At 40.0% G+C, this 16,319-nt stretch overlaps 1 protein-coding gene across 1 annotated transcript in view; it reads left to right on the forward strand.

Annotated features, from left to right (window-relative positions):
* The first annotated feature begins 7,583 nt into the window (after positions 1-7,583).
* FBLN2 (fibulin 2) overlaps positions 7,584-16,319 on the forward strand; it is a 123,885-nt gene continuing 115,149 nt past the window's right edge. Inside the window, 1 exon segment of the mRNA XM_083726994.1 lies at positions 7,584-7,653. The gene's annotated coding sequence lies outside the window, so the exon portion shown is untranslated.

Below are 16,319 nucleotides of genomic sequence, written 5' to 3' on the forward strand. Positions count from 1 at the left end.
TATTTGATACCAAATAGGCTTTTCTGCCTTTAATGTTCTTTATCTGCTCTTTACTTTGTATGTTTTTGGTTTAATGTAAGTATCAGAAAATACAGAACAGGCTTCCTGCCTATGATGATCAATCCAACGTTATCAGCAGAATTGATGTGCTAATGTTTTCTGGCAAGATAGGAATGTGTTCTTATTGAATCTCAAAAGGATTGCTGCTTTGTCCTTCCATTCAAAACCCATAACAGTGTTCTCAGCATACCAAGCAACCTCAGAGTTGTTTGGCAAAGTCAAGCAGGTAGAGGCATTTGTTTGCTCTCCTTGCCAGGTTTAGCTATGCAGTTCCAGCCATGGTTTCCACCATACTAAGATTTAATTTGGTCAAATGATGAATGGAGACTACTGAAAAATATTAAAAATATTTTAGGTGCATCCAATTGATGTGCAGCTTTTGCTCATTCCACCAACGGATGCGGGGGCCAGAAATGGAACCCCCACGCAAAATGGTCCCCACCTATACGTTGGATGTAGAGAACACACTTGAGGGTTCTCTGTAAGTGACTTCTGTTCCCCATGTGCCTCTTTCTCAGTCTAAGCTACATCACATTGCTGTTGTGAGGATTAAATGGAGATGGGAGAGAACAATGGATGCCTCCTTGAGCTCCTTGGTGGAAAAATGGAATATAAATATTAGGACTACTCCGTGAATGCATCCCATTGCGTATGTGGACCCAGTTGCCTCTTCTGTCAACGTGAATGTGGATTATTGTATGCTTTTATATGAGTGAGACATGGGAAACTGGCCTATACTGAGGTAGACTATTGGTCTATATACCTCAGTATGGCTCACACTCTGAAGGGATACGGGTGGTGCTGTGGTCTAAACCACTGAGCCTCTTGGGCTTGCCGATCTGAAGGCTGGTGGTTCAAATCCCCATGACGGAGTGAGCTCCCATTCCTCTGTCCCAGCTCCTGCCAACCTAGCAGTTTGAAAGCACGCCAGTTCAAGTAAATAAATAGGTACTGCTGTGGCAGGAAGGTAAATGGCGTTTCCATGCACTCTGGTTTCCGTCATGGGTTCTGTTGTGCCAGAAGTGATTTTGTCATTCTGGCCACATGACCTGGAAAGCTGTCTATGGACAAACGCTGGATCCCTTGGCCTGAAAGCGAGATGAGTGCCGCAACCCCATAGTCTCCTTTGACTGGACTTAACCAACCAGATGTCCTTTACCTGTTACCAACACTCAGAATCATAGAACTATAGAGTTGGAAGTTGGAAGGGACCTCAAACCCAACCCCCTGGCTGGCATCCTTCTGTCTTGGGAGACAATGGAGGAGTGCACCTTCGGGGGTGAAGTCAAACTTTTGGAAGGTTACAGCGCCTGCTGTGGCAGTAGAGGCCAATATGGGACAGACATGTTTTATTGCAACTGGGGCTGATGAAAGCATCCCGTTTCATTAATTATAGATGCATCATGATGTTTCTTCTCTCTGCACTCCTCTCAGTTGTCATTTCTCCTCTGGTCACTGATATATACCCTGACTGAGTGTCTCCAGGCACTGTGGGTCATCTGAATGGGATTCCCACACAGTGGGATTAATGTTGTCAGCCTTCATATCGCATATGCAGAGTTGGTCCACCAACAAGCCTGGTGCCTGAAGCCAGCTCCCCATAGAGCACATCCTTGGGGATCCTGCCATCTTCCATTCTGTGGACATGACCAAGCCAGTGTAAACATTGCTGAGACAAGAGTTTGAACATGCTGGGAATGTGGGCATGGGAGAGCACATCTTTGTTTGAGACCCCTCAAACAGCAATCTCAACAGCAGCTCTTTCATGATTCTTTATTTCCCCAAGAATCTTTCTCAGCTCCATCTGCAGATACTGGGGATTAAAAGCGTGTTCTCCACTTTTGTGCTGTCCCCAGTGTAAAATCAGAGGCATTCAGGGAACATAAAATGGACAAGCATCACGGACGGCCACTGAAATCAGTTCATTTGCAGTGATCAAAGGGGGGTTATGCTGCTTCCTCATCACTGAATGAGTGACAAGTGCATGTGAGAGAGTCAGAGAGAGAAAACTGTCTTTTGTACATATTAAAACTTTCTACGGAAGCAACTGGAGCATGCATGTGCCCACTGTAGAATGTCTGATATCAGCTTGGTAAATAAAAAAATGCAACTTTATTAAAATTAATAAATGCAAACTTTTCTGTAGCAGTTTTTCAAAGTTCACATTCTTTAATTTTTATTATTAAAGATTTCTTGGTTTACAAAAGTATGTGCTATGTTTCTTTTTTCAAGTTACATTTTCTACAGATCAGTTTCATTTGTTGAGACATTAGTGTTACATTAGGAAGAAAAAAGGGGAAGAGGTGGAGGGGGCCATGGTGGGTGGGGGTGGGGTCAGGTGGCGATGTTTCTATTTTACTTAGAGTATGTGTGGGGTTTTGTGTCAGCGTCGCTTGTGCGGGTTCTCTTTACTATTCGCTTGTGTTGCTTTGGTGGTGAGAGAGGTTGGGGTTGGCCTAGGGTGTGGTTGTTTGTTTGTTGTTGGCTGTGGTGAACTTTGTTTTCATGTGTGAGTGGGGTAGGTGGGTGTTTTTGTATCAGGTTAGCTGTATTGATTCATAAGCTGTTGGTGGATTCTTGTCGGTGTCTTGTTGGGCTGTGTATGTGATAAAGGGGAGCCATACCGGGGTGAAGGCGTCTTCTTCTATTTGTCCTCAAGGTAGTTTCAGTTTATTGGTTAATTTTACTAGTAAGGCTGTTTCCCATACTATTTGGTACCATTGGTCCATGCTTTTTCCTGACAGGTCTCTCCAGTGTCTGGTTATGATGTTTCTGGCTGCTGAGAGTAGGTGGGTTATGAGTTCGTTGTGGTGTGAGTGGGCATGCATAGTCTGCTCCCCCAAAACAACATTATACATTAATTATCTCGATTCATTTTATATTATGTATATTTTCTCATAAGCAGATTGCTATTATAGCTTTCATTGGTTATCAAGGATTTTGAATGGAAAGAGCAACCACAGTTAGCAAAACCTGCTTTTCTTCTGGCTGTTGAAAATTATATGAGAGCAGAGAGACATCTCTCACTGCTGGCAACAGAGATGGAAAATCAAATTTTAAAGGTTTAGTTTGAACATTTAGTGGTTTTTCCTATTCTTTACCATTTCCCCTTTAAAACAAAGGATGTTGTTTCCTTTACTTTCCCTTTTCTTCTTAACCAACGTAAAAAGGGGTTATTTCCACTAAGGTTGCTGATTTCCTCTTGTGAAGTTTGGAATAATTTGTAAGGTAAAGGTTAGTTAGTTCACTGAGGACCTGAAGTGAAGAAAGTTTCAGAAAGACACAACGGTCACTATGTTTGCCTTGGCAAGAAAGTATCTTTGGACATCTTGCTTGTAAACCCTCCCCCCACCTCTTTTGCAAATACAGTGGTACCTTGGTTCTCAAACTTAATCCATACCGGGAGTCCGTTCCAAAACCAAAGCGTTCCAAAACCAAGGTGTGCTTTCCCATAGAAAGTAATGCAAAATGGATTAATCCAACTTTTAAAAACAACCCCTAAAAGAGCAATTTAACATGAATTTTACTATCTAATGAGACCATTGATCCATAAAATGAAAGCAATAAACAATGTACTGCAGTCACACAATCAATCAGTAGCTGAACTGGGTTCCACACAGTCACAAAAACAAAACAAAAGAGCCACAAAAAGAAAAATGCAAAATAAATAGCATAAACAGACAGACCTCAGCATAACACTCAAAACAGAACTGTACCACTCAAATCGGAAGCGTAAAACTCAAAACAGAGCACGTTTGGCTTCCGAAAAAAGTTTGCAAACTGGAACACTTACTTCTGGGTTTGCAATGTTTGGGTTCCAAGTTGTTTGTGTACCAAGGCATTTGAGAACCAAGGTACCACTGTAGTGAGTAATAGACATAGGGCCATTGCCAAAAATGCACGATACTCTAGGTAACTTCCCTTTAACAGCTGAGTGGGGGTTGAATTCATCTGAAAATGAATGATATGAATTAACCAATTGGAGCTTGCTTGGTGCAATTTCTATTTGTTCTGAAATTAATGTCACGAGTAATGAATACCAATGGATGAGTTTGTTATTTTGTACCAGGTGTGCCCACCTCTCATTCATTTGGGGACAGAGGAGCCACAGAGCACATTTGGGTGGCTGTTCCTGATGGCCTTCCTTTTATTTTTCCAGAATGCGCAAGGTGTGTAGTTCTGAAGCAGGCAAGTAGGCAGAAAAGAATTTACCTAGATTATCCATTAGCCCATCTGCTAGCACTTTGACTCATTTGGTCTTTGGATTGGGGTGGTATAATGCTGCTTTTATCCCACTTATTATTATTTTTCTGCCATTTATTTCAATAGAATTGAGCTGCTCCCATTATGTACCTCCTGAAGCAAGTCTACCAGTTCTATTTGAGTTGGAAGTCTCTGGCTTACTAATTGGCTAACATACTTCTGTAGCTTGGCGTCCGGGAGCATGAGGTTAATTGGAACAATTTGGGACCAAGAATGTTTAAAGGAATAATTTCAGAAACACTCCATTAATGGATTTATGAACTAGATTAATAGGCTGGAATGTTTATTTTAATTTCATCAGGATGCCTGTAGTCTACAAATTGCACAGTGCTTTTAAATGCTCAAGAAAGGTGTACCATAAGATGAAATATTTTGGTCAGAAATAATGCAATTAATAGTTAAGTTTTATTTATTTGATTTATAACAATATTTATGTTCTTAGAAAAACACCAGAGCATTTATATTCTTTAAAAAAAATTCACAACAATCATGCATAAACTATACTATAAAAAACACATAAAAAGTTAGTCAGAAATATATTAAATATTATGGAAAGATGTATTCTTAATTGCCTGAATAAAGCTGATGGAATAGAAAAGCAGGTGTTTGAAAGTTGAAACTGAAGGTGTCTGCTGAATCTATATTCCACTGATGACACTAAAGTCTTGGCTTCTTGCTGTTGCGTGGCGAATGCCCCCCCAGTGGAAATAAAGACACATGACACAATTATTAAGGTTAATGGGCTAAATAAGGCCACAACATTATTGGTTACAGGTGATGAGCAGTATTGGCTTGGTCCTAACTGACTATATCCAACTTCAGCCCATCTGGGAAGGGTTAACTACTAGTAGGGGGAGTCCTGCTGATGCACATCAACTAGGAACCCGCCCCCCGGGGTCACTGCTCGGGGGTGTGCCTTAGGCCCTCACCTCCATAGACTTCGGACAGGGCCACGCCCCCTGGAATTCTTTATCGGACTACCCTTCAATATGCGGGGAAGGTGATGGCGCTTCCTCCCCTCTTTCAACTACAGAACAATACCAATGTCTAACTGCCAATACCAAGAAAGTTGTGACGATTTGCTACGAGGTACGTGAAAACCAAGTCGCTGGTGCCAATTTGGCAGGTGGAAAAATTCCTACCAGGCCCCTCAACGGCGACCAACCAAGGAACATAGCAAGGTCAAGACTACGATTTTTTAATAAATAGTTTTACACTGGTTTTAAAAGGGAAATAGTTTATATTAAATAATATAGAGCATAAGAACAGAGCTCTGTGGATGTGAACGTGCTTATCCCTAGCTAACAGGACCAGTGGTCAGGGATGAGGGAATTGTAGTCCCAAAACATCTGGTGGCTGAGTTTACCTATGCCTGGCCTAGCTAGTATAGACTGAATGACTGAAGGTTTGAAAAACAAAAATGGATTAGCAGAGTGATTGTTTCTCTCTATACACATAGAGAGCCACATTTCAGTAAAAAACGCCAGAAGAAATGAGGGCTCAAATACAATCATGCTGAACTAACCCAGAAATAGTACCTTGGGTTAAGAACTTTGCTTCAGGATGAGAACAGAAATTGCGTGGCAGCAGCAGGATGCCCCATTAACTAAAGTGGTGCTTCAGGTTAAGAACAGTTTCAGGTTAAGAACGGACCTCCGGAACGAATTAAGTACGTAACCAGAGGTACCACTGTATGATCCTGTTGGGGAGACAGCATGGACACCTGTGAAGGAAGCATTGCTGTCAACTTTTCCCTTTTTTAAGGGAAATTCCCTTATTCTGAATAGGGTTAGGGTTAGGGAAAAGTTGGCAGCTATGGAAGGAAGGATGGACTCTTTCCATTTCTTTTATCCGGGACATATATTAGCAGAGTCTGCACTTCCACAATTACTTATCCGTTAAACCTTATTTTCCATGAATCTTCACAATGGACTAAGAACTGATTTCCCATACCCTGTGTCTGCCTAGCTATTGGCCAAGCTGCTGTAATGTCATGGAATATTCACAAACATTATGATGACTCAGTGGAAATCCTCTGAGGGAAGCAGAGAGGGGTAGGTCTATGGGACTCTTAAAAAATACAGCACACATTCAAAATACAGGGACCAGAAGGGATGTGTGCTGTTTATGTGAGAGAAGGTTGATTGAGTCTCACTCCAGCTGTCTTGCGATAACAGAAGTAGGGGGAAAAACCATGAATTCTAGCATGACCTAGAAGTGCAATGTCTTCAAATATCCCATTCCGCAAGCCAGTTAAAGAAAAATTGCTTACTTGTAAGGAGCCCTGCTTAACTAGCACACTGATTTTAACGAAACTATTTGTGTTTCCTGTGTGCTCTAGTTTTATCTCCATTTCCTCTTATTCTGAATTGCCTTGCTGTTGCTTATCTTTAATCTCCTCTTGCAGCTGTTTGTCATGTAGCTTTCCCTTCCAGGTGTTTCTCTAGGCTATCTGGGAAGACAAGGGAAGTGTCTTCATCAAATTCTGTTTCACTTACATTTTCATTCCAGACTCAACTGTAGATATGGGGGGCAACGGGGGGGGGGGGAGCCACAAAGAGTTGGGAATCTGCAGCATCCCATGATGCGGATGAGAGTTCATGGGAAAGAAAAGGGTTCAGGAAAGAAAAAGCAAATCAAGATATGAGGGCAGAATGCCCATTATTATTGCTTCCATTGATAGCCAATTAGGGAACTTTAGTGAAGAAATAAATTCCATACATCTCCAGATGACTTTAAGCAGCACATAACCCAACTAGCATGCAGTCGTAAAGATTAAATTGTAGGAGAAACTAGCCATTATATTTTTAGTCTATTCTTTGCACAGGCGGTGCTGGCAAGTCTGCTTCTGCACAATGTGTGACTGTTACTTTGAGTATGATTGATCTCCTCAATCCTCTCAACTCCCTCCAGAGCCTCTAGAAAAAGTTAGCAAAAAGATCTGTACCAAGCAGGCAGGATTAGAGCTGGTCTGCATGAAAGCCCAGTGGTGGTATTTCAAGGCAGTGAATCTATTTAAATGCACAATAAAACACAAAAAAATCCAAAATGGCCACATATAAATATGCTGCTGTTAATTTCTAAATCCTGCTGAACAGAAAAACAGTATTTCCATTTTTATGCTCTCCCCTCACCCCGTTGCACATCAGAGGGAGGTAAAAAGTGAATTAACCGTATCATAGGCACATGGTACTTCCCTGCTCAGATTACACCACAAAATCTAGGCAGTTCCTTTGGAATGGATGTGAGTTGAAAGCAGCACTTGGAAACAGAGGACCAGCAATATGACTGGAGACAAAAGGTTATAAGAAACTGTAACTATAGCCACAGGTCTGTAAATCTACCCACATGTGCATTGTAATAGTTAACTAAATGCATCTATTAGGTTTATTGTTGCATAAGAATTTTAAAAATCTCTTGGTTTAGCTTTGTTTTTGCTACATATTGTGATTTGCTGGTTCTAAAAGTATATATTGCTGTCGTCTTTATTCCTAGGCTTTGTTCTTAAGATTTACATCTCAGCATTTAAAGTTATTGTTAAGTTTGTTCTGTCTGACAAGGTTTGAAAACTTTTAGCAGATGTAAAATGATTTAGTGGGTATTTTTAGCTATTGACTGTAAAAACTATGGTGAAGGTTGCATACAGTCTTTGCATTCTACTTTTCTGCAAGGTATCTCAGATGCAGAAAGAAGTATTTGTATTATTAATTACATCTTAAATTGGTTTATTCATTCTTTTTAATGAGAAGCAATTGCTTTAGATGCTACGTCTGGGCTTTGGGCTGAATTAAGCAATGTCTTTTAAACTTTACATTCTTAGAGAAAGTTAAGTTTGCTTTTGTTGGTACAAATCAAGGAGGAGTTGTGATTCAGTGTGACAGATTGAATGTGAGCCATAGGAGACTGACAGGGTCAGGCCCTTATAAAAGCTGATTGCGTGTGTTACAAAATATCAGAGAATAATTTAGATTCTGACAGTGTCGAGTGCTTCATGAGCTTTTTTCCTTTCCTCATTCCATTGGCTCGTGTGATGAAAAATGCTTGGAAGCAGTCATTTCTTTGCAGAATTTCTTGTGATGTGAATTCTTAAGGAATCACAACAGCTACAAAGAGTGAATCATAGAATCATAGAATCATAGAGCTGGAAGAGACCACAAGGGCCATCGAGTCCAACCCCCTGCCAAGCAGGAAACACCATCAGAGCACTCCTGACATATGGTTGTCAAGCCTCTGCTTAAAGACCTCCAAAGAAGGAGACTCCACCACACTCCTTGGCAGCAAATCCCACTGTCGAACAGCTCTTACTGTCAGGAAGTTCTTCCTAATGTGCAGAGTAAGCAAGGGATAGTATTTTCAGTTGATGGTCATAGCTAAATCACTTCAGATCAATCAAAATTAGCTATGTTTAGGGTTTTTTTTTTTCTGCATTAGGAAACATGCTATGAGACACAGCATACTCCAAGCACCAGTCTTCTCTTAATAAGGATTACATTTTCACTGTGGCATGTGATGAAATGTAACTCGCATGACTCTCATTAACACTGCTTACAGAAATTGCATGTTCACTCTGATGAACAGTTGTCCCTAAAAAGACCATAACAAGGAATCGATTTGCTGCCTCCCTTTTGCTTTTAGCAAAGAGAGAGTGTGTGTATTTGCAATCTTTTGATGAATAGATTCTCTTCCAATCTGATATTTCTTTTTTAGAATGGAGTAATTGTCTTCATTATGTAGAAGACAAATGAAAGACATTGTTTTGCAAGTCCTATTGCTGGTTAATCATGAGGTCTCTTGATACAATGTGTCTGAGCACATTTTTTTCTGTTAAACTTCACGTAATCCTCCAGGAGCTGAGACAATGTTAGAGCCAATTGTGAATGGAGGATATTTATGTGTGTGTGTGTACGCTAGTGAGAAGCAGAAAAAGGAGAATTTTTGTGCATTCACACGTGTTTCTTGCATACAATATAACAGATGCATCAGAATATAAGAGAATTAATCATCTATATTATAAGCCATTAAAGAGTTTTATAGGGGAAGTGAAGCTTTGTCAGCAATTACCTGAGTTGTCCTTGTATTAAATGTGTGTTGGGCAGACAGCAGCTGCCCTAATCCTACAGAAGGGCAAAGGAAATCAGGGTCTGGAGAAAGGGGGTTTCAAAGGAGACCTAAGAAAGGAGGCGGCAGTGGGTTCATAAAGCAGCATATCCAGGATGGGGTTGAATAAGATAGTTGGAATGCTAAGAAACATAAAAGAATGAGAAAAAAGAAGGTCAGAGCTAGAAGAATCAGGTGGGAGAAAATCTGTAAGAGAATGGACACTGAAGATAGGACTATGCAGCCAATTCATGAGAAAAGGTGAGACAGGCCAAAGTTCACATACTGATCTGAAATAGGTGTTCAGCTCTTTGACCCCAGTACTTAACCAAAGATCTAAACCAGGCTTCCTCAACCTCAGCCCTCCAGATGTTTTTGGCCTACAACTCCCATGATCCCTAGCTACCAGGACCAGTGGTCAGGAATGATGGGAATTGTAGTCTCAAAACATCTGGAGGGCCAAGGTTGAGGAAGCCTGATCTAAACTGTAGTGTTACATACTAATAAATCTCTACTTACAATATACTATCATAATGCATAACAGATTGAGGGTCAGCTAGAGAACTGGCCAATTTGTATCTCCACTGAAGTCACAGTAGCCATCCCTGTGCATCTTAAGCAGTACAGTATATGAATTCTTAACCAAGAGACAAAAAGACAACTCCTGATATTGGTTTATTATGAAGGATGTGCTAGCAGAAGTCATCCGATTCATTCTTACCTCATTTTTGTAAGAAGCTGTCCAAATTCTGTTCTTAATTTATAGAATGGTAAATAGTTGCTGGTCCTATTGTGCCCATCTAGAAAGAACAGATGGTAGTTTAAACAAGTTCTGCTATGGGATAAAATGTTCCAAGTCTTTGACAGATCGTATCCATCTGTATGGAAGAAACAGGGTTTGTGTAAAGTAAACAAGATAAATTCAAAGAATTTAAATTCTGTCTTGAAAAAGGGCTGTTTGTGGTTCTGTACCTCAAACATTACCCAGTCCAAAGGCATTATGGCATTAAATGTGCTATTTTTGTCAGATAGGCACAAACAGCAAGGCACAAAACACCAAGAACCCGTAGAACAGTGGAGAACAGTGGTCACTGCCCAGGATAATAAGCTCAGAAACTAATGATCTATTACAAGCAGCCAAAAAACCAGATGTTCTTTATTTATAGAAAGACATCTGTATATGAGGCTAATTGTTGCATTTGTTGACCCAACTGGCTAGAGTTTAGCCCTAGCCAGCGCAATATATATCAGCTGAGTTAAAAATATACAAAAATATAAGAAGTGCCCTACTAGATTGGACCAAAGACTTAGGAGGTTGGTTTGTTCAAACATAGGAATAAGGGCCATCTGTTTACTCTCTTGTGTAGAAGCTGACCTCCAGATGTTACTGAACTACAGCTCCCATTTTCCCTTAACACTGGCCAGGCTGGCAGGGGATGGAGTCCAACCACATTGGGAGAGCATCATATTGACTACTGCTGCCTGGTGGGTGCTCATAAACTAGGGTCTTACTGGGTGTTGACATTTCCTCAACATCTAGTTAGCTGCTTGTCAGTAGGTCTATCCCAATTTGGTCTTCGGCTTTTTGTACATTTGTATTCCAGAAATGCTACACTGGGCAAGAATGGTATTGCAGCTAAGGGTTCAAAATATGTAATATTTAACATTTTATAGGCTATGCATGGACCCCATCAAACAATTTATATATTTATGTAATATGTGAAAGTGTCCACTTAGGCCTTCCACTTCCACTAAAGAGCTACATCAGGTCCTCAGAGGGCTTGTGCTACCATTAGCTAGAGTGCTTTGAGGCGATGTGGAAGGGCAGCAAACTCTGAGTTATATATATTGGGCCCCGCCCTGGGCTCCCTCCCTCCCTGTCAGTAATCACTGTCTATACTGTGATTCTAATAAATCAAAATGTAATCTAGAACAAATGTTTGATTCTTATCACTGGGGAAGAAGATGTGTTGCAGACATATATAGAGTATTAATTTTATTGATAACATGTGGTGCTTTCTATCAGATTGAAAACTGCATCTTCTTGAAGGCCTTTCTTTTCATGTCAGTTGTTTCTTCATGTTTCCTTCTGTTGCATTAATTTTTACTGGCTCTGTTATCTGTTGTCTACGGACTGTGGGCAACGTGAATGGATTGCTTGAGCATTAGCTCATTTTCTTGCTTCCTTGTAATAATGAGTTATATTCCCTTGCTTAATCCCGCTTGCGTTTACAATTTTCCTTTACTGGAAAATGAATAAGAAGTTGCTTGTTTTCAAAGGAATGAAGAATTGACAAAAGTAGAACATTTCACGCAGTGGCTACCATGCTCAGATGACTTGCCTTCACCCATTTATGCCAAGAGGTAGGGAAATTGTATCATACATTTGGGCTTGTACTTGTCTAGGAGACTGTAACTAAATAGGACAGTAAAATGCATGTGTGGAGGTTGCTCCAGAGACCAACTTGCTTGCATGCCTCATAGCTTTCCTGGCAGCTGTGTAGTAAAGGGTCTCGGAATGACCAATAACTGCATCTCCCTTCTATCCTGAATGGATGCTAGCAGTCAGACTTGGAAAACCTTACAGGCCCATGACAGATTTTACACAGGAGTTTCTCTTCTAGTTTCTCTCACAGGAGTTTCTCTCTCTTGTCAATCTCTGTCCCCTGACCACACCCAAACCCTATGATATTAATGGGTCAGCCTACCCACAGTTGACTGAGGTTATGTGAGGCTCATCTCGGCCAGCTGACCTCTGGTTGAATGTTACCGCTGTGGATTTGCTGTGTAGGCCTGTCACTTAGGATCAACCTTGAGTTTAAGCTTTGACAAAATGACATGAAGGTTCCTTGGTGATGAGTTAAAATCTGTTGGAGCTAACTGTTGTTGGAAGTTGTTTAGGATGTCTCTGCAACTGTTGAGCTGGAATATTAATGGGTGCAACTCTCCGGAAAAAAGGAGGAAGTTATTTCATATATTGAAAAAAGAACAATTGGACATTATTTGTTTGCAAGAAACACATGTGACTAGGCTCCATAGAAAAGTGCTAATAAATAAAAGATTAGGCCAAGAATTTATTTCTTCGGACCGAGTGAAGAAAAGAGGAGTAGTGATTTATGCAAAGGAGAGCCTGCCACCTAAATTTTTATTCAAAGACGAGCAAGGAAGAATTTTGGCAATTGAGATACAATATCAAGGAGAGAAGTTTTTGATATTAGGAATCTACGCACCAAATGAAGGGAAATCGGAATTTTATAAGAAGTTGCATGAGAGTGTCCTGGACTATCTGGACTATGACAACATCATTATGATGGGAGATGTGAATGGCGTGGTATCAACCAACATGGATAAGTCACAAAATCAAAATCTTACAAAAGATGGCAGACTACCCAAGACTTTTTTCGAACTGACTGACAGTATGGACTTGATTGACATTTGGAGGATAAAGAACCCCTTGGGAAGAGAAGGAACATTCTTTTCTGAAGCCCAACTGACATGGACGAGAATCAACCAAATATGGATATCTAGAGGTCTGGCACCTAAGACCAGAAAGGTGGAAATCTGCCCAAAGACCTGCTCCGACCATAATGCTGTAAAGATGGATATGACACTACTACCAACCGGCTCCTTTAGATGGAAGATGAATGACAATTTGTTTAGAGATCAGGAGATTACCAAGAAGGCCCAAAAAGTTCTGAAGGATTATTTTGAGATAAATTTGAATACTACGGTGGAAAAAAGAATCATCTGGGACGCAAGCAAGGCTGTCATGAGGGGGTTCTTGATACAACAGAATGCTGTAAAGAAAAGGACACAAAATGAGAAAAAAGATAAGATTCTGGAGAAAATTAAAGAATTTGAGAAGAAGTTAAGATCCAATCCGAAGTCACAGCCGATCTTGAGAGAAATTAAACTCTATCAAGCACAATATTCTAAATTGATAAACCAGGAAATAGAGTGGAAAGTCAAATTAATGAAACAAAGAACATTTGAATCGGCGAATAAGTGTGGGAAACTGCTAGCATGGCAGTTGAAGAAGAGACAAAAACTAAATACAGTTACAAATTTAGAGATTGAAGGAAGAAACATTCAGAACCCTGTGGATATTAGAAAGTGCTTCCAGAGATATTTCAAAAAACTATACACTCAAGGGCCGCAAGATGAGGCAGAGATAAAACAATTTCTGAAAAAGTACGGACTACCAAAACTGTCACAAGAAAATAGAGTAATCCTGAACTCTAAAATAACACGACAAGAGATTGAACAAGCCATCCAGAATATGCAATTGGGCAAGTCTCCAGGGCCAGATGGGCTCACCTCTAAGTACTATAAGACATTGAAAGACTATTTGATACAACCACTGTTGGAGGTTAGTAATGAAATTCTGGAGGGCAAGAAGGCGCCAGAATCGTGGAAAGAAGCCTTTATCACATTGATACCAAAATTGGAAACTGAAAAGACTCAACTTAAGAACTACCGCCCCATCTCTCTTCTAAACGTGGATTACAAAATATTTGCAGACATTTTAGCAAGTAGATTTAAAAAAGTTTTGAATCAGGTAATTCATAAAGATCAGGCAGGCTTTATCCCAGGCAGACATTTGTTTGCTAATACAAGGAACATAATTGATATTTTGGAACTTTTGCAAACAAATATCAATACAAAAGCAGTCTTAATTTTTATAGATGCGGAGAAGGCCTTTGATAATATATCATGGAAATTTATGAAGGGAAATTTGGAAGGGATGGGGGTGGGACGGAGTTTTGGGAATGGGATTGACGCAGTTTATTCAGAACAAAAGGCTAAACTGATAGTTAACAATGTGATTACAGAAGAGTTCAAAATTGAAAAAGGAACACGACAAGGCTGTCCGATTTCCCCACTGTTATTCATTTCTGTCCTGGAGGTGCTCTTGAACATGATCAGAGGGGACCGGCTGGTGGAAGGTATTCAGGTCGGAGCGAAGCAATATAAACTTAAAGCGTTTGCAGATGACCTAGTTTTGACCTTACAGGAGCCAGAATCTAGTACGAAAAAAGTATTACAACTGATTCAAGAGTTTGGTCGGGTAGCGGGATTTAAGTTAAACAAGCAGAAAACCAAGGTATTGGGGAAAAATTTGACAGTTACAGAGTCAGAACGGTTTCAGAAAGAGACAGAGTTGAATGTGGTTAAAAAAGTAAAATACCTAGGGGTAAATATAACAGCAAAAAATCTGAGTCTATTCAAAGATAATTATGAGAAATGCTGGGCAGAAATTAAGAGAGACTTAGAAAGTTGGACAAGATTGAAACTTTCCTTGTTAGGCCGAATCGCTGCTGTAAAGATGAATGTATTGCCGAAAATGCTTTTTTTATTTCAAACATTACAGATTGTGGACAAAACAGAGTGTTTCCGGAAGTGGCAGAGAGATATTTCCAAATTTGTCTGGCAGGGCAAAAAGCCCAGAATTAAGTTTAAGATATTAACTGATGCGAAAGAAAGAGGGGGCTTTGCCCTGCCAGACTTAAGGCTGTATTATGAATCAGCAGCTTTCTGCTGGTTGAAAGATTGGCTGCTTCTCGAGGACACTGATGTATTAGATTTGGAAGGCTTTGACAATGTGTTTGGCTGGCATGCATATTTATGGTATGACAAGGTTAAGATTAATAAGAATTTCAAGAACCATATTGTCAGAAAAGCAGTGTTTAATGTCTGGACAAAATACAAAGACTTATTGGAAAATAAAACTCCAAGGTGGCTCTCACCATTGGAAGCTAAGGCCCGGAAAAGACCCAATATGGAGGCCAAATGGCCGAAGTATTGGGAAATTTTAGAAAAAGATGGAGATAACTGGAAATTGCAGAGTCAGGAGAAAATGAAAGACAAAGTGCGGGATTGGTTACACTATGCTCAGATTAAAGAAGTTTTTAAACTTGATAAAAAGTTAGGATTCCAGGTGGAAAAATTGAAGCTAGAAATGGAACTGTTAGAGCCTAAAACTAAGGTACTTTCAAGAATGTATAACTTGCTGTTAAAATGGAACACACAAGATGAAATGGTTAAATCGGCTATGATAAAGTGGGCACAAGACATTGGGTATAATATTATGTTTGAGGACTGGGAAAAGTTGTGGACTACTGGGCTGAATTTCACTGCATGTAATGTTTTGAAAGAAAATGTAATGAAAATGATATATAGATGGTACATGACCCCAGTTAAACTTGCAAAAATATACCACTTGTCTGATAATAAGTGTTGGAAATGTAAGGAGAATGAAGGAACGTTCTTTCACCTTTGGTGGACTTGCCCCAAGGTGAAGGCTTTCTGGGAAATGATATATAATGAACTGAAAAAGGTATTTAAGTATACCTTCCTTAAGAAACCAGAGGCCTTCCTTTTGGGTATTGTTGGCCAAGGGGTGTTAAAGAAGGATCGAACATTTTTTATGTATGCAACAACAGCAGCAAGGATACTCGTTGCTAAGCATTGGAAAACCCAAGATCTACCCACACTGGAAGAATGGCAGATGCAACTGATAGACTATATGGAACTGGCCGAGATGACTGGCAGAATCCAAGACCTGGGAGAGGAGACGGTGGAAGAAGACTGGAAGAAATTTAAGGACTATTTGCAAAAATATTGTAAACTGTATGAATGTTAAGGAGGATGCTTGAGTATAAACAATTTGGCACCATCGAATCAGATGAAGTGAATTATGAAGATAAGTCAAATTCATGAAAAAATCAATTTTTAGATAATGATTAGGCTAAGCTAAATGTTCTAAAGAGTGAAATGAATATATCTCAAATTTAAGATATAACATTGGAAAACTAGATTGTAAGGTGGGGACAAGGTGATAAATTGCTGGACTAATTTTTTTTTATAATTTTGGAACGTAGGAGGGGGAGATGTGAGGA

This window comes from Podarcis gaigeae (assembly GCF_964106915.1).
Source record: "Podarcis gaigeae genome assembly, chromosome: 2".
NCBI classification, from domain to species: Eukaryota; Metazoa; Chordata; class Lepidosauria; order Squamata; family Lacertidae; genus Podarcis; species Podarcis gaigeae.